Source organism: Dermochelys coriacea, chromosome 9 (assembly GCF_009764565.3).
Source record: "Dermochelys coriacea isolate rDerCor1 chromosome 9, rDerCor1.pri.v4, whole genome shotgun sequence".
NCBI lineage: Eukaryota > Metazoa > Chordata > Testudines > Dermochelyidae > Dermochelys > Dermochelys coriacea.
The window spans coordinates 103,287,437-103,307,181 of record NC_050076.1 but is presented as its reverse complement, the minus strand read 5'-3'; the positions used below and the strand labels follow the sequence as shown (position 1 = coordinate 103,307,181).

Genomic DNA, 19,745 nt, shown 5'->3' with positions numbered 1-19,745 from the left:
GATCTGAGGACTGCCCAAAGAAATTGTAATAAGACACCGGAGCTATTTCAGTGCCAGTCCAGCTCTGGTAAAAGTGCACGGTTACTGGACACCTATGTTGACAATTCATTCTAAAATGGTATCACATTTGTCGATTTTCTTTACATTTATACGTATGGTGTATTGATTGAATCACTATTAAAACTACTTTTCTCAAGCTGATATTACTATGTATTTTAAAAAGCCACAGAGTGCCGAGGGGCAGATGTAACTAAATGTATGCCATTTGGACGTTAAGACTGTGTGTTTCAGGCAGTGAGAACGGAGGTATTGATCAAGCAAATATTTCAGACCATCGTTGACATGAGATTTTTCTCCACTACCTAACCAGGACATAGAATAAAAGCTGGTTCAAAACCAGCACAGATGTTTCAGCTTCGCATGTTTCAAAGCCTGTACTCAGAAAGATAAGTACAATGAGCTAACCCCGAATGATGGTTCTACTGTACTCACTAGGTTGCAAAGACTGGTGGCTTGACTAACAATGTGGAAACATGGATTTCAGATCAAAGGCTGGAGTAGAGCGTTAGGAGGTAGAACTGCTGATAAGATAAATAGAAGCACTTTTTAATTTTAAAACTTGGTAGCAGTTGCACTGCATTTAGTGGACTGGACTAAGTTCCAAATTTTGTTTAAATCAGCTCGAGGAATGATTGCAAGGCAAATGAAGATATTTAAATCTTCAAATGAGAAAGTATCAAACTCAGGGGTATATGAGTATATGCCCAAGGACAGACGATTAATTTCTTGAACAAGCATCTTGCACTTCAATACAAGGTCAGGTTGAAGTAGTGGAGGTATGAAAATGGTTCCCAAGGTGCTCACCATGGCATGAAGATTAAGTTTTCCTGAGGATGAACTCACTGCGATGCAGAATAGTGTGCCTGTGGTTAATTCTTTGTCTTGCTGAATACTTCACATACGTTATCACCACTACAAGGTAAAAACCTGTCTATCCCAACCTGGTAGACTGTTGTGGGTTTAATATTGAAGGGGTGTTTAAGTGGGTGCTAATCAGCTTGGTACAGTAGCAACCACAGGGACCATTAACCTTTGGAACAAACTACCAAGGGAAATTTTGCATTCTTTGTCTTTTGTTGTCTGCACAGTAAGAACCGATGACTTTCTGGGGGGATGCTTTAGTAAAACACAAGTCAGTGAGCTCAGTACAGGGGTAACTGGATGAAATTCTATAGCATGCATTACATGGGAAATCAGACTAGATGACCTAATGGTCCCCACTGGCCTTAAAATCTGTGAATATCCTTATTTAGCAATCTGCCTTGCAAAGCCAGAATGGAGACGTGTTTGGGAATGAAATCAAAATAAGAGTTTTCTTTCCAGATGAAGTCTTTCTTGTGGAAGTTATGATGGATGGGGTGCCCAGGATCTAAGAGTGAGTTTCCAGATCTAAGAGTGAGTTTCTCTGTAGAGAGCTCTCTCCTTTGAAAGTCACTTCCCGTGCCAGGCTGCCAGAGTGCATGCGTGGTGACCTTCAGGATGCAAGAGAAAACATCTTGACATTAGTTACCTTTTTTATTCATTTTGCTGCTGTTTGAGTGTCAACAGTTTGGCTATGGCTTTATTCCAGACTGTAGTATTCACATTAGCTCTTAACTTTACATTTTCTGGGTGGCTTTGTGTAGATTTTGAAAGTTATTGTATGGTGCTGAGTTTCAGATTGATTTTTTTTGACACTGGGCCATGAAAACCTTCAATTTTTGGAAGCTTTTCAGTTTTGTTTCTGATTTTTGTACGTTTCTGATAGGAAGGGCTGGTCCCAGTCCCCAAGAGCATATCAGCTAGTACATACCCAGGCCAGACACTCATAGCACACACAGTAACACCTTGGATCTCAGCAAGGGTATGAGAACCTCTGAGGTGCCATTGTGGAAAGGCTATGCAGAGGAGAATCCTGTCTGAGCAGAATGAGAGTTCAGCATTTGGCTCAGTGGGTGGATTGCAAACAGATACAATAAAATCAATGAAAAGTAAGGACTTTGTTTTGATTTGAGGCATCCAGAGATCTCCTTTAGTCTTGGTTGATGAACTACATGACTGTCCTTTCAGAGGATAAGGCGAGACAAGAATGAGAGTAGACAGCCATACATTCTCAGAACCAGCCTTGAAAGCATGCTCCAGATGCACAAGGGATGCAGTGTCTGGGACTTCGGTTATTTAGAAAAATAAGTGGCTGAATTTAATAGGCATATGGACAATGATGCTAGGAATGAGCATGTAAGCGTGCAATCGGTTTTATTGATGGGTAAGATATCGTGAATAAATTCAGTCACTGTAACAGAACTCTAAGTTGTGTCATTAGCATGGAAACAACACAGCGGTGTGATTTATTTTCTATAATGGCATTTGCTGGCATATGTATTCCTTGTGATACTTGCTGAGAATTACTGAAAGTAATGAAAACATTGTAGACAGTTTTCAGAGTGGTAGCCATGTTCGTCTGTATCAGCAGAAAGAACGAGGAGTACTTATGGCACCTTAGAGACTAACATAAATACATTTAATTTAAATTTAAAAATAAATGCTCAAATAAATTTGTTGGTCTCTAAGGTGCCACAAGTACTCCTCGTTCTGTCTATTGTAGCCAGTGTATTTGTTCAGAGATCTGTGAAATATATGGCTTTGGCTGGTGCTATTAGTTAATAATTATAGATGGATTTGGGTGTACAGAGCAGTTTACAGATATAAGACGGCAGCTGCCTGGCCCATGAAGCGTGCATTCCAAATCATACAAATTCAGTAGGGTGACAAAGGCCAGGTTCAATATGCGGATGTGTATTAGAGCAGTGTTTTATACCAGAGACCAGCTTGCTTCCTTCCTAAACTGTGTCAGGGAGATCTCAGGAGGACCGGCACCGGTCCACCACACCGTTCGTTGAGAAACACTGTAATAGAGCATCTTCGTTCTTAGTCCTTTCCAGCACAGGTAATTGTAAATTTATTTTAGCAGAATATGCTGTATGTGAACCAAACCCATCCTAAATCCTTCTTGGTGGTGCAGACCTAATCCCTGTCAACATTTAAAATACTCGTGCAGGTTATGCTTTTCGCATAGTGTGTTTGTCTGCTCTAGAAAATTGCCCTTTAAATATACAGGATCTTTTGATTTCCTATTTCAAGTAACACAGGTATTGCGGTAGCAGTATTTGGACCAAAGGTTAATATGTACCACGTTAGCAATCACAGATAGCTATTTCCATTAACCTCCATGCTTCTGTGTGAATGTGACCCTCCTCTCCTATGCATTCAGGGGAAAATGTATCTTCTTTAAAAGGAGGGAATCAGTCAAAGGGGAGGTAACTTCTCCCAGTAAAAGCACTAGCAGCAGCAACTTCCAAACACTGGCAGTAAGGGTGGGCAGTTTCATAGACTTCCTTACTCTCCTGTAATTGTCTGTTCATTATAAAACTAAAGTAGTCTGCACCATTATTATTTTTAATTGTATGGAGACAGTGTTCAAAATATACAAAGAACATTCCAAATACAGAATTAGACCCTCCCCAGAGAGTGTATGATCTAAAGGTGAAATCAATGTGTAATTTCATTAGGCTTCCACATTGTGTCTTTAGTCTTATGCGGGTGATCTCTGTAATTAAGGCATCTGTAAAATCATCTGCTTTCTAACTTTCAAATGTTCATCTATGTGGAAATTGACAGTTGGAGAATGCTTATTGGTAGCTTTGTACAACTGGTTTTTGAGGGAGATGTCTTGTCTAAAAGTAATTGACTTATTAACTTCAGCTACACCATCTGTAAATACAAAAAATGTAGTCTTCTGATCCATCTAGCTGTTTTTAAATTAAATTAAAGCTCAAAGCTGGTAGAAAAGGTTGTGACCAAACCCGGAAGTCCTTACTCTAAGGCTTCTGTGGAAGGACAGCAGGACTTAGCCCAGGTATTTTTTTAAACTTCCTTTTTATTAAAAGGCCCAGTACTGCCGAAGCACATAAAAATGATGGGTGACCATCAGCCCCCGAGTGAAATATCAGACACAAAGGGACAGATTTTCAGCTGGTGTCCGTCGGAATACCTCTGTTGTCTCTGGTGGAGTTATGCTGATTTCCAACAGATGAGAATTTGACCCCAAATCTTCAGATGAGGAGAAATATACCAGCTCTCGTCTAAACTCAGAGCAACAAAATAGAGCATAGGGAATAAGGAGAAAACTTCAAGTCATTTGCATCATTTCAAAGTTATCATTATCTGCAACCAGTTGACCGTTCGTTTTGCTTGTTCAGCTAGCAGTACACCGAGGGATCAATGGCCAAACAAAATAAACACATGGATCTAGCTGGAAGCCACCAATCCAACATAGAGGGAAAACTCCCCTAGGTGTCAAGGCTGGCAAATAACCCTCACCTCACCCTGTAATGCAAAGGGAAGGAGAACAGCATGGTACCAAACAGCAGCCATGAGCACAACACAAACACTTGGGCCTTGACTTAGTCCCTGATACAGCAGAATCAAAGGGCTTGAAGTCTGTCCTTAGGATTTTTATTTTAAGATGATGTGATTTAATTTAATTTAAGAAGGAACCCAACCCCAGAACACATATGCAGGGTAAAGGACCAGCCCTTAACATCAGACTAACATGGGTGGAGTTAGGGTGTTAAGCAGGGCAAGAGTTTTCCAGAAAGGATGGGTGGTCTAAGCAGATGCCATTTCACCCACACTTCTGATTGCCCTCAGCTGCTCCTTGTATCTTCCAAAGGGCTAAGGATGTGCTTTGCACAGTTCAGTTGCCTCTCAGCATTCAAACACAGAAGAAATAAGATAGGCAGCCTGAATTCACAAGCCACGAACTTTGATTTCACTCTATGATGAAATCCTGGATGGCTACTAGCCATACTGTTGTTATTGGGATGACAGTAATGCTTAGAGGCCACACCTGAGATTAGCACTCCATTGTGTTAGGTGCTGAGGAAACACAATGAAGGGGAGACCTTGCCCCAAAGAGGGGAAGTGATTTGCCCAAGGTCACTCAGCAGGTCAGTGGCTGATCTGAGAACAAAACTCAGGGCCTCCGATTTCCAGTCAGTGTCCTAGCCATTGGAACACGCTGCCTTCCAGCAGCATTGTGCTGGACCAGCGTACATTTCAGAGTTCCATAAAGACTAGTGCAGGAAATAGACAAAGGAAAATGACTGCTCTATGAATGTCATTCCATCACTTTTGCTGATATGGAGTTTGTCTCATTGCTGAGTACTGTTCACACTGAATAAGAAATGGTTCCTTTGTCAGCCTGACAATATATGAAAGGAGCTCCATGAATACATGAAGGTGCCTTGCAATAAATTAGACTTCTCTAAGTTCATAACAACAAGAAAATTAAAATGGAAAAGTGATTGCAGTAAGATCCTTTGTGACATGCTGCATTACATTAAATAAAATCCGTGTTACTTGTTGAAGCAGTACCAAAGTGCTAAGCAATAATTGTTGCAGTCTGGAGACTGACGCAAAGCCAGCCCTTAAGGGGCAGTTTCTGGACTTGTTTACTTTGGTATAAAATGAGAAGGGCTTCAGTGGTGTTTCTCATGATTTACACTGGTCTAAGATCTTCCACATTTATTATGAGTCTCATTATATTTGGTATTTTTTTTAAAGCATCAGCTCCTGGAGTTATGTGACTACATGAGAATATCAGTTTTTATTTTGAAAAAAGGGAGGTGCAGAGAAAAATTTTACAAACACTTCAGGGCTCAAAACCCAGAGGTCAAGTAAACAGAACCCAAAATGTATTGTTTTAAAATCTCATGAATTCTAAGGCAAGATCATGATTTTGGGGACCTGACTCATAATATTGGAACACTTGGGGTTGGCATTCTGACTATGGCTATAACTAAAAGAGTGGTCTAGGCCATGAAGAAAATGGAATGGCATGTTGGTGTGACATACATACTGGCTAAGTACAGTGTTTCTTTCCAGCATTCAGCGTTCTATCCTGGGTCTGTTCTGAAACCATGATGATGATGATAGTCTTTGCTCCTGTAGTGGCTTCATCAGAGACCCTCACAACACACCTGTGAGAGAACTAATAGAGAACTATTATAATCTTCAGATAGGGAAACTGAGGCACAGAGCTATTAAAGGGATACCAACTTAACACGTAAGAACATAACATACGGACATAAGAATGGCTATACTGGGTCAGACCAAAGGTCCATCTAGCCCAGTATCCTGTCTTCCAACAGTGGCCAATGCCAGGTGCCCCAGAGGGAATGAACAGATCAGATAGTCATCAAGTGATCCATCACCCATTCCCAGCTTCTGGCAAACAGAGGCTAGGGACACCATCGCTGCCCATCCTGGCTAATAACCATTGATGGACCTATCCTCCATGAACTTATCTAGTTCTTTATTGAACCCTGTTATGGTCTTGGCCTTCACAACATCCTCTGGCAAGGAGTTCCACAGGTTGACTGTGCGTTCTGTGAAGAAATACGTCCTTTTGTTTGTTTGTTTTAAACGTGCTGCCTATTAATTTCACTTGGTGACCCCTAGTTTGTGTGTTATGAGGAGGAGTAAATAACACTTCCTTATTTACTTTCTCCACACCAGTCATGATTTTATAGACCTCTACCATATCCCCCCTTAGTTGTCTCTTTTCCAAGCTGAAAAGTCCCAATCTTATTAATCTCTCCTCATACGGCAGCCGTTCCATACCCTTAATCATTTTTGTTGCCCTTTTCTGAACCTTTTCCAATTCCAATATATCTTTTTTAAGATGGGGTGACCACATCTGCACACAGTATTCAAGCTGTGGGCGTACCATGGATTTATATAGGGGCAATATGATATTTTCTGTTTTATTATCTATCCCTTTCTTAATGATGCCCAACATTCTGTTTGCTTTTTTGACTGTCGCTGCACATTGAGTGGATGTTTTCAGAGAACTACCCACAATGACTCCAAGATCTCTTTCTTGAGTGGTAACAGCTCATTTAGACTCCATTATTTTATATGTATAGTTGGGAATATGCTTTCCAATGTGCAATACTTTGCATTTATCCACATTAAATTTCATCTGCTATTTTGTTGCCCAGTCACATAGTTTTGAGAGATTCCTTTGTAGCTCTTCGCAGTCTGCCTGGGACTTAACTATCTTGAGTAGTTTTGTATCAACTGCAAATTTTTTCCAGATCATTTATGAATATGTTGAATAGGACTGATCCCAGTACAGACCCCTGGGGGGCACTACTATTTACCTCTCTCCATTCTGAAAACTGACCATTTATTCCTACTCTTTGTTTCCTATCTTTTAACCAGTTACCAATCCATGAGAGAACCTTCTCTCTTATCCCATGGCAGCTTACTTTGCTTAAGAGCCTTTGGTGAGGGACCTTGTTAAAGGCTTTCTGAAAATCTAAGTCCACTGGATCCCCCTTGTCACATGCTTATTGACCCCCTCAAAGAATTCTAGTAGATTGGTGAGGCAAAAACCATGTTGACTCTTCCCCAACAAATTATGTTCATCTATGTGTCTGACAATTTTGTTCTTTACTATAGTTTCAACTGTTTGTCCGTTACTGAAGTCAGGCTTACCGGCCTGTAATTGCCAAGATCACCTCTGGAGCCCTTTTTAAAAAATTGGCATCACATTAGCTATCCTCCAGTCATTCGGCACAGAAGCTGATTTAAATGATAGGTTACAGACTACAGTTAGTAGTTCTGCAATTTCACATTTTAGTTCCTTCAGAACTCTTGGATGACCATCTGCTCCTCGTGACTTATTGCTGTTCAGTTTATCAATTTGTTCCAAAACCTCCTCTAATGACACCTCGATCTGGGACAATTCCTCAGATTTGTCACCTAAAAAGAATGGCTCAGGTTTGGGAATCTTCCTCACATCCTCAGCCATGAAGACCAATGCAAAGATTTCATTTAGTTTCTCCGCAATGGCCTTATCGTCCTTGAGTACTCCTTTAGCATCTTGATCGTCCAGTGGCTCCACTGGTTGTTTAGCAGGCTTCCTGCTTCTGATGTACTTAAAAAAAATGTTTGCTATTACTTTCTAAGTCTTTGGCTAGCTGGTCTTCAAATTCTTTTTGGCCTTCCTAATTATATTTTTACACTTTATTTGCCAGAGTTTATGCTCCTTTCTATTTTCCTCACTAGGCTTTAACTTCCACTTTTTAAAGGATGTCTTTTTGTCTCTCACTGCTTCTCTTACTTTGTTGTTTAGCCAAGGTGGCTCTTTTTTGGTTCTCTTACTCTGTTTTTTTTATTTGGGATATATACCTAGTCACCTGGAACAAAAAAGAGTTTAAAGTAATATCAGGTTCCATGGCTGCCCTAGAATCCCCCCGCCAATCCTATTTGATTATTTTAAGAATATTTTCCCTCCCGTGTAGCTGTGGAAAAGACCCACATGAAGAGCAGGGAAATATGACTGACCAAAGCCCACATCTGGCAGACATTGAGCATATGTCTAACTTACACACTGGGTAATCCTGTTGACATGGACTCCAGGACCGTGGCATAACCATTTGGGAAAACAGTGAAACAAACTATACACAAGTGCCATCGGGCGCACAAAGGTGGCTCCCTGAAAAACCTGTCAAAACATTCCATTGTTTTTAGTCTCTCTCAGTTGGAGTAATCTCGAAATAGGTAATGTGTGCTTCAGTTTTAAACTGTGTGTATGTTGTTCAGGGTCACACAGGGAGTCTGTGATAGAAATGAGTAGCAAACCCAGGTTTCCTGACTCTCATTGTGGTGCCTTCCCCACAGTCCATCCTTATCTCTTGCCACATTTCCTCCCCTGGCCCAGAGGAAAGGGATGGGGAAAGAACTGCACTCTAGCTGCAGTGTGGCAAGGCTGCGGGTCTCATTACCGTAGCTGCCAGGGCCATACTGTAAGACTTCTCAGTGCTGCGTTGACTAGTAGTTCGAAGAAGCCACGTAGAGGCCCTCAAGTGGAGCGGTGTCCAGAGAACTGGTGAGATTAGAAATTGCTCCAGCAGGTATTTATTTACTGCCACCAGAGTTTCCTCTGTGGGCAGCGTGGGGACGATGAGTGACTGTGAGATGGGAAACGGAGTTTTCATTTTGTGGGCATGAAAAAGAAACGAGACAAGCTTTCCAATGAGCTGTAGAAATCTCAGCCCGTGGAGGAATGTCTGGGAACACTGGGGCAGATTTACCTGGTGTGTAACTGAGAGATGAGCGCCGGACAGATTGTTCTGGAGTGCGAATGAGCTGACCTGCCTCACGTGGCATTCGGCCTCACCTCTGCTGGAGCTGGCGCTGTTATGCTGGGTGTGAGGGAGGAGGGACAGGCGCGAGATCCCATTCAGGGGGCCACCACAGCTATAGACATTAGGGGGGAGGACAGAAGTGGGGCTGATGAGGGAGGGGTCTGTTCCCAACCCCCAGACCTTTCTCACGGTGGAAGTTTAATCCTTCACATTTAAGGCGGCAAGCCTGAGATGGTGTTCAGTGACCGAAAACAGACCATAGACAGAGAAATCCGAGCCCAGGCATTGAGTAAAACATTTTATAATCAGAAAAGAGGCACCAGTGAATCAGCAATGAAACAAACCTTTGGGACTTCCCCATAACTGTAAAGTAATGGAAGAATATTGTGAGGAGCCCCAGACCCTCCTCCTGCCCTGGGTGGCGCACTCCAGGGGACGGGGACATGGGCCGCGGACTGTTCTTGGGCCCCCCAGCCCTCTCCTGATTGGGGAAGGGCCTCGGGGGGAAGAGGAGGAACCAGGGATGGTTCCTTGGGAGTGAAGTAGGGGGGCAGAGGCAGGGCCCCGGAGGGAAAGTGTTGCTCCTGTGCTTGTCCCGCTTTTCCCTTTTGAAAAGTTGGTCACCCTACAGTGAGCTCAAGTGAATTGGAAAATCTTCCTTTCGAAATCTCCACTGAAACTCGAGGGGACAGAGAACCCACTGACCCACGTGTTCCTCTTTGACATGGCACGGAAAATAGCCACACAGGAGACAAGTACGTTGGCAGCCCCACCATCGCTGGGTGGGGCAAAATTCCCCCATGTGGGCACGTAGGGACAGCGTGTGTGTCTTTGCCCTGGGGTCATCTGAGTATTCCCTGCCATTGCCAGAGCCCTGGGCATCGGTGCATCACGGTGCCTCCTGTTCTCTGCCTCTGAGACAACCGTTTTGTCTTCCTGATTCTTGGGCTTGCTATGGAGGGTGCAGCTGGTGCTCAGTGGCCTGTGATGTCTTGGAAATCAGACTACCTCTCATGGTTCCTTCTGGCCTGAAACTCTGTGACTGTATCTAAACAAATTATATTGTGGTTTGCAGAAAAAAACACCTTGCCTTAAATGACCATTAACAAAAGGCAATAGTATGTTTCTTAATTGCTGTTGTTGAAGCCTGTAAATTAGTCTGCCTTAATATGGGACGGAATTTATCCCAAAGAGTGCCCTTCTAAGATTTTCTGTAGCTGCTTCCTTGCACATGAACAGAGCACTGGTATGACCTTCTGCTGTATGCAGAGAGTAATGGTATTGCAAACCCGGCCATAATAAACAAAAGATCTGTGATAATGTAATGCAGCATTACCAGGTGTGGGGGCCATGATATTCAGGTGGGACTAGTGATTTTGAGTGCCCAATTTGAGACGTCTTAAAGGGGCCTGGTTTCTGGAAGCGCTAAGTTGTAAACCTCGGAAAATCAGGCTCCTATAAGGGCGTTTCCAATTGAGGGCCCAGACTCACTAGTCGCTTCTGAAAACCTCAGCCAGTATTTTCATTTAAAGAGGGCACTACAAAAGTTTTTTTTCACTAGTGGGTCATTGTATCTTCATTTGGGCATGTCACAGGGTATGCCTGCCCGGTAGCCAGTCAGGTTCAGCTGAAACCCGTCCAAGTTTCCTCTTCACAAGTCCATGCAATCCAGCTGTTCAAAAAAATTCCTCCTTCTGGGGTCCAGCTTATTAAGTCTTCCACAAGAAAAGTCAGACTTACCAAGTCTTCACACCAGTTTCAGCTGGGCCCAGCCCATTCTCTGGGGGTCTGTCTTCTCTTTAAGAGTTCCCAGCCCCAAATGGGGCCCAGCCCTGCCTCCCTGCACGTCCGTCTCCCTGCTCTCCCAGCACCACTGCCTGGAGTTTAGCCTTCTCCACAGGCCTTCCCTCTTGGTATCTTCTCCCTGCTGACTCAGGGCCCTGCAAGAGCCTTCTGACTCCTGCCTACAACTGCCTCCCCTTTCATAAGGCCCACGTGCCTTCCTTTAAGCCTGTTGGGCAGCAAGTGATCAGTCCAAGGGCGCTGGACCCTGCCCCCCTCAGAGAGCCAATCACTCTATAACAGGGTGCCCCAGTCGTCTTTGGCGTCCAGGTTCCACTGTTTTCTGATTTCCCTTGCCTTTGTCACATGCAGGCTGAGCAGATGCCCTTCAGTTCCAGCCCAGTGCAGGTTATCAGATGATTTGATTAAAATGGAAGGATCTCGGCCATGCTGCCATCACTGGTGAGGTGTCTCACAAACTCAGGGGCTTGTCTACGTGGGGAGTTCAGACAAATTGCCTAAAGGTGTGAAGTTAATGGGCATAAATTAAAGTGCTTTAAACCCCCCAAGTGAGTTCTCTCATTGAGAAGTAAAGTGGCCTTAACTCACTGTAGCTTAATCCCCCCCAGTTGAATCCTCAATCAGTCTCTTGAGTATTTCCACACTATCTAGTCCTGCCATAAAAGTAGATTATCCTGAATTCTGGGCCTCTTGCTGCATAGTTTCATAATTAAAGCTAGCAAACCTCCAGCAGATTTTATGGCATTGCTGGCAAGGTCACTGGCTGTGTGGAAGTAAACGAGGGAGTCAGACACGGCGGATTGCAGAAATGTCTGTTCTTGGGTGTGTCTAAAGAAGGAAACAGCATGCACATTGTCCTTTGGCAGCCCTCCTGTGCTTATGGGTTTGAGGAGGGGGTCTCTGGACCTACCCCTGCTTGTTGCACTGGGTGTGTTAGCAATGGGAAGGGGTTGTTCAAAGGATTTGACCACTCAGGGGTCCCGTGGTTGGACTATGTTTCTGTGTATTTAAAATGTTACTGATGAAGTATACTGTAAGTGGCTACGTACGAGCCACTATTGTGGGGTTCATACACCTCAGTTGAGTAAAGTACTGATTTGCAGTTTAAAGGAATGGTTACAGGAATGTCCACAGAATACACCTAACATAAATGATGCAAATAGCTGTGGAGAATGCCCAAGAAGTTACACAGGAAATGATGTGAATAAGAAGCAACACAGAGAGACTTACAATCTCGTCACACTGCTAATAACAGGTTTCAGAGTAGCAGCCGTGTTAGTCTGTATTCGCAAAAAGAAAAGGAGTACTTGTGGCACCTTAGAGACTAACTAAATTTGTTAGTCTCTAAGGTGCCACAAGTACTCCTTTTCACACTGCTAATAGGAAGTCAAGCAGTTCTGTGCTGAAATAAATCAGTTTGTGGTGAGTGGCAGGCAGGTAGGGGAGCTGGACTACATGCCGGTCTTTTTCTATGTGAGGTAGGTTTCTGCAGTATGTGGTGTGGCCAGTGTTATTTCTCTGGAAAGCCAGGTTAATTTTGTGTTGGTATTTTCATTTGGATTCAAGGTTGGCTGTGTTGCTTTGTGTTCTTTTATATGGTGCGTGCAGTTGCTTTGCCCATCTTTCCTCACACCAGCCGTAGGATTCGCAGATTTGGACTGTAGTTTGATCTCTGTGTCTTATTTCTTGGGTTTTGTTTAGTCCCATCTGAAACCAAGGCCAGTCTCTGTGGTAACACACTGCCTAGCAGCCCCACGGAAATGTAAGGGAGTGTGGCACTTACAGAGGACAGGGAATCCCTGCCTGCGTCCCGCACTATGCAGTGCCAAAGTTTTCTAGAGTAGATCCTTGGAGCTGGGAGAGGCAGCTGTGGTTTAGTGGCCCCGGATGGCGGAGCAACTCTGCAACTGCTGCTGTCTTCTCCATTCACTTTTTGGAAATAATTCTTCTGCTTCTTCTATACCTCTTTGCTCCTATGGCCTCATCTCATGGTCAGCTGTGGGTGGCACAGTAGCAGGTGCAGTGTCTCTCTGGAGTCCAGGCAGGGATTGCTGCCTTTTCCTCCAGGGTCTGGCTTCACTTTTCCCCCCAGCCACTGCTGGCCGAGGCGTGAGGAGCTGAGCGCTGGTGTAGCACTGTGATTCATTTGATGGCTCCTCTTGGTGCTGCCACTAGATGCTCCAGCTGCCCTGCACCTTCACAATTAGACAAGATTGTGACTCAGGTGTGATGATGAAATAACTTCCCTACCCTCCAAACAAGGGATTCTGCATAACTCTATTGGATAAGCAGCTCATTAATGAATTGGAAATCATCTGTGCATAAATGTTTACAGAGCCCTGCTTGTGATGTTGCACTCCATATGCTTTATGAAAATATGCTTATGAATGTGAATACAATGCAACTGGAATATGCTTTATGCAAAAGGTCTCTTGTAAAGTATCATTACAAAGCGTATAATCTACTGAATGTGTTCAACCTATTTGTATGAATGTATCACTCCTGTATCTGAAATTAGTAATATGAAATATAACTCTGATGTCCTCTTGTAATTATGCAAAGTGTGGGCCATTAATGGTGGCTTGAAATCTTGATGGCCCCCATTAACCAGGACAATTGGTTGTAAATGGCTCTGTTTACTTGTAAGCCTTCTTGTGTTCCTGTAAGTCAGGCCGGGAAGAATGGAGGCTTGGGATCTCACAGGACATTGACCATGTCACCTCCTACTTGAATCCATCTTAAACCGGTGCTTTTCCATTTAGAAGGAGGGGTGGGGACCCAGAGAGACAAAAGATTCTCACCTTGCACCAAAGCTGTAAAAGGGGGTGGAACAGAACAAAGGGGGCTGCGGTCATGAGAAATCCCCTAGTTACCACCTGAGCTGGAATTAACAAGAACTGTACCAGGGAAAGGATTGGGCTCAGACTAAGAAGGAGTCTAGTCTGTGAAAGAAGCTTATTGGACCATCTCTGAGGGTGAGATTTACCTGTATGCAGTTTCTTAATGTATTAGGCTTAGTCTTGCGTGTTTTGGTTTATTTTTCTTGGTAACTTGCGTTGTTTTGTCTGTTATTACTTGGAACCACTTAAATCCTACTTTTTATACTTAATAAAATCACTTTGTTTATTAGTAAACCCAGAGTAAGTGATTAATATCTGGGGTAGCAAACAGCTGTGCATATCTCTCTATCAGTGTTATAGAGGGTGGATTTCAGAGAAGCAGCCATGTTAGTCTGTATTTGGAAAAAGAAAAGGAGTACTTGTGGCACCTTAGAGACTAACAAATTTATCTGAGCATAAGCTTTCGTGAGCTACAGCTCACTTCATTGGATGCACTTCATCGAATGCATCCGATGAAGTGAGCTGTAGCTCACGAAAGCTTATACTCAAATAAATTTGTTAGTCTCTAAGGTGCCACAAGTACTCCTTTTCTTTTTATAGAGGGTGGACAATTTATTAATTTACCCTGTATAAGCGTTATACAGAGTAAAACAGATTTATTTGGGGTTTGGATCCCATTGGGAGCTGGGTGTCGGGGTGCTGGAGATAGGTGACCTGCTGAGCAGTTTTTGATTAAAGTCTGCAGCTTTGGGGGCATGGACCAGCCCTGGGTCTGTGTTGCAACAGGCTAGCATGTCTGGCTCAACAAGGCAGGGTTCTGGAGTTCCAAGCTGGCAGGGAAAACGGGCTCAGAGGTAACTTCAGCAAGTCAGGTGACAGTCCCAAGGGGGTCTCTGTGACCAAACCCGTCACACTGATGACCTATGTGCAGAAGCTTCAAATGGCATTCCGGAATTAGGTGGATTGGTACATAACATTCAGCAATATCACAATGCCTTCTCGTTTGAGTTGATTAGTCTCTAGCTATCGTAACCTTTATGTTGAAATGATCCCAAGTCATATTAAGTCAGTTAAGGTAAGGGTGCAATAAAAGCCAACTTAACTTTCAGGTTTGAGCCTCTCGGTTGGCTACAGAAAACGTATTTAGTAGAAGACCATGAGGTGACACGTTGAGTAATAAAATCAAATTTACTTGAAAGAAAAATGATTAGTTGAGGAAACAGACCTGAAACTACCACTTACACTGTGCTACAGTTATAGTTACGCTCCAAGATGAAATGATTTATCAATGGGAGATCAGTCCACTGACAACAAAGTGCATTACAGCCTTTTAACCCTGGAACCTAATGGTACCAGTTTGCTATTAATTGGAGCTCTCCTGCCATCTAGCAAGGCTACTCCTTTTATAACCACTAAAATACTAATTAACATTAAACTGTCCCTTATTTTATTTATATAATTTTATGTATATAATTACATTTCCACCACCTCCCTGTTGGCTCTTGACATTGCGCATTATTTAAATTAACATCTGTATCAGTGTCCTCCCATATTATCAACATAGATAGCTTTAAAAAATCACAATTCTCAAAAACACTCATTAAAAACCTTGCTCAAACGAGTTATACCCAATACATAGTAGCAACATTACTATGGGACATGTCCTTGCTAACATCTGTTTTCCTGACTTGCTGCCTCCAACTTATCTCTAACTTCTGCTCACACTAGCATGCTCAGGTTCCCATGCACCTTTATGCTTAGGCTAACTTTAGGGTGAAGCCTAATTTCTACTCACCATATTTTATAGGCTTCACTACTCAGCCTTAAATGCAGGTGCAGGAAAGCTGGATTAATACATTCATCCATCATAATGCAGCATCACAACACACATAACCACCAATAGCGGAATTAGGAGAGCATGTCATCTACAGGTTAGAGCAGGCCATTGGGATCCAGGACTTAATGAGTTCTGGAGGTGCAATGTGCTATTGAAATGCAAAATATTGTCATGTCTCTTAGCTAGAACCATGTCTCTTAGCTCTCTCAAATGTGGACCCCATTTTAATACAGAGATTGCCTGGAGGACTATTGGATTTCATAGGGCTGCAATCATGCAGCATTTCTGTGGCACCTACAGCAATTACTTACATAAGAAGGTAACATTGGGAAAGTACTTACTGTGGGCTTAGCTGTCTTCAAATGCAAATTAGCACCTGGGAATGAGAAGCAGAGGACCCAGCACTGTGTGAGCAGAGGACCCAGCACTGTCTCTCCGCAGACCCAGTGAGAGTTCCATGGACCAGCCGTATTCCACAGGACACACTTGGAAAACCGCTGTTAGATCCTGTTGGGTTCTCCTCTGACCGGAATGTGAATTCTTCTTTGTGTAAATCCTGATGTCAGAAAAACTGGAATACTTTGGGATGTTTATTTAGGAACCTTCTCTACTTTCAGTTAATTAGCTGTTGCAAAATATGCTAATACCTACATAAACATGATTTAAAAATAAATATGCTTGTTCTGTTCTGAATTAAATCCTTCTTTTGATCTTCTCAGTCTTAAGAGCTGGAGATTCTAATGTACATAAATCTGGGGGAAGGAGAAGGAAAACAAACCGCATTAGTTGTAATATGAGGGTATCTGTGGAATGCGGATGAGGTGCTGATCACACAGGGCCAGATCCTCAACTGGTGTAAACCATCATAAATGGAACTACAGTGACTTACACCAGTTGAGGATCTGGGCCTTGAACTAAATGTGTTCTTCCTTACCAGGTCGCTAAAGGAGAAACTGTGAAATATGCCATTTTACATAGAGTTTTACAAGCTGTGCTCGCTTTTTATTAATTTTATGTGCCATTAGTAGTCGCATCACATAAAAGAGATAAGCACTTTCTCCCAGATAGGCTTGTAATGTATGTCTGTGTCTCAGTCATAAATACTCATAGAAAGGAGAGCAAGAGACCAGTACATAAAGCAAATCACTCTTGCTGTACCCTTTTGGGTAATATCAGAGTGAAAAAGAAAACAGATTATCACTCAGAGGGTCTCTTCTCCATACAAGGCCCAAGTAAATAAAACAGAAAAGAAAAAATTATACATTGGTGTAGTATGTGATTCTGCTGTGAAATTTTAATGAGGAAGCCAGTGTGCCCTTGATACTTCCAGATCAGAACAGTCAGTGCTGAGGAATGTAGCTAAGATTTGGTTGTGTGACAAAGGAGAGCAGCTATCTTTCAGGGTTTTACTATCGGAGGTGTCTATTGGAATTTGAATTGCATTGAATTGAATTTTTTCTGGTATCTTGGCTTGGAACTTAATCATTTTCTTTTTGTAGCTTGAGCCTTAATTTTTAAATGGATTGAATTTAAATTCAAATTGAATTGAATTGAATGAATTGAATTCAAACTCCCCTCCACTCAGGGGAGTTTGAGTGGGAGGTCTGTTAGAGGAGAAGGTAGTTGTACTTGGTTTTGTATTTTTAGTATTTGTATTTGTGTGTGTGTGGTTTTGTGCTGGGAGAGCAGCTGAGCCTGATTAGGGGGTGGGGCTTTGTGCTGAGAGAGCAGCTGAGCCCTGCCTAGGGGGTGGGACTTCTGACTAGGGGCCCTATAAAGGGAGCCAGCCAGTCAGGCAGCGGCCCAGACAGCTGCAGCGGCACAGGAGCTAGCCAACAGAGCTCTAAACAGGGGAGTTTGAGTGGGAGTTTGGATTGTGCTTGTTTGGGGTTTGCTTTTGCTGGGGGGGGTGGTCTTTTTGGTGTGGCTTGTGTTTCCCAGATTAACAGGATTTAGGTGGGAAGGAGATGACAGATACAGAGGCAGCTGTGGGAGTGACTCCTGTAGTGAAAGACACATTGAGGATGACTAGATGTGGAAGCTGTGGTATGTACATGATCCTGGAGAGGGGAACCGGTAAGAGTTTTTTCTGCATGAAATGCCGTCTGATAGAGCTGATGGAGGAAAAGATCTGAGGTTTGGAGATGCAGGTGGAAAGTCTGGTTGAGTTTAGGAAGGGGTTTGAGCAGATGATGGAGCAAAGATATGAGGTGTCTGAAGGGAAAAGCTCAGACTCACAGATGGAACCAGGGCTGGGGAATTTTGAGGAGAGACTGGATGAGGAAAGTTGTCAGTGGAAACATGTGACTCAAAGAACCAGGCAGAGAAAAAGACGGGCTAGTGAAGGAGAAATAGAGCTTAGGAACAGGTTTGCAGAGTTGGAAAAGGAAGAAGGGGCTCAGCAGGTACTTGTTGAAGGTGGAAGGGTAAGGAAGAAGAGAAGAGAGGCTAGCCCTATAGAAAAAGGGGAAGAGTCAAGGGAGACTACACCAAATATGAGCCCCAGGAGGATACAGGATGGGTTGAAGAAGATTGTAAGGGAAAATAGGAATGGAAAGAACTTGCAGCCAGAGGGAACAGGGGAGACACTGGAGAATAGCACTGTCACCAGGAAAAGGCAGGTCTATGTGATCGGGGACTCTTTATTGAGAAGAATAGACAGGCCTGTAACTAGAGCTGATCCTGAGAATAGAAGGGTGTGCTGTCTTCCGGGTGCTAAGATACGGGATGTAGACCTGAGGTTGAAAAGGATCCTAAAGGGAGCGGGAAAGAATCCCCTAATTATCCTTCATGTGGGAACAAATGATATGGCTAGATTCTCGCTGGAAAGTATTAAGGGAGACTATGCTAGGCTGGGGAAGACGCTTAAGGAAATTGAGGCTCAGGTGATCTTTAGCGGGATCCTTCCTGTTCCTAGAGAAGGGCAACAAAGGTCTGACAAGATTATGACTGTCAACAGATGGCTTAGGCAGTGGTGCTATAAGGAGGGCTTTGGGATGTATGGCCACTGGGAGGCATTCACGGACAGAGGTCAGTTCTCTCGGGATGGACTTCATCTGAGTAGGGAAGGAAATAGACTTCTAGGATCGAGGCTAGCACAACTGATAAAGAGACCTTTAAACTAGGAATTAGGGGGAGATGGTTGGGAGATGTCCAGAAAATCTCCACGCCAGATTTTAGCATTGAGAGGGAAGAAGATGAAGTAAGAATGGATACAGCCGTGGATAGGAGAATGTATATAAGGAGTGAGGGCGGTGTGGATACTAGTCTAATAGGTTATACTGGATGTAGAATGACTGTGCCTAATAGGGTACAAAATGTGAGCGAGGCCAAACAACAAAAATTAAGATGTTTGTACACCAATGCGAGGAGTCTAGGTAACAAAATGGAGGAACTAGAGCTACTGGTGCAGGAAGTGAAACCAGATATCACAGGGATAACAGAAACATGGTGGAATAGTAGTCATGACTGGACTACAGGTATTGAAGGGTATGTGCTCTTTAGGAAAGACAGAAACAAAGGTAAAGGGGGTGGAGTACCATTGTATATCAATGATGAGGTAGAATGTAAAGAAATAAGAAGCGATGCAATGGATAAGACAGAGTCTGTCTGGGCAAAAATTACATTGGGGAAGAAAACTAGTAAAGCCTCTCCTACGATAGTGCTTGGGGTGTGCTATAGACCTCCGGGATCTAATTTGGATATGGATAGAGCCCTTTTTAATGTCTTTAATCAAGTAAATACTAATGAAAACTGCGTGATCATGGGAGACTTTAACTTCCCAGATATAGACTGGAGGACCAGTGCTAGTAATAATAATAGGGCTCAGATTTTCCTAGATGCGATAGCTGATGGATTCCTTCATCAAGTAGTTGCTGAACCGACTAGAGGGGATGCCATTTTAGATTTAATTTTGGTGAGTAGCGAGGACCTCATAGAAGAAATGGTTGTAGGGGAAAATCTTGGCTCAAGTGATCATGAGCTAATTCAGTTCAAACTAAATGGAAG

At 43.2% G+C, this 19,745-nt stretch overlaps 1 protein-coding gene across 10 annotated transcripts in view; it reads left to right on the top strand.

The window, feature by feature from the left end:
- The window catches only part of HTR2C (5-hydroxytryptamine receptor 2C), a 435,189-nt gene that overhangs the window by 251,619 nt on the left and 163,825 nt on the right, over positions 1-19,745 (top strand). For 2 of the 10 annotated variants that reach the window (XM_043492304.1, XM_043492299.1), the window contains exon 1: positions 8,877-9,023. The exons of 6 other annotated variants lie outside the window; for them this stretch is intronic. The gene's annotated coding sequence lies outside the window, so the exon portion shown is untranslated. Of the gene's footprint in view, positions 1-8,876; positions 9,024-19,745 lie in introns of those variants that run through there. 2 more of the 10 variants (XM_043492305.1, XM_043492302.1) reach the window with 2 other exon arrangements.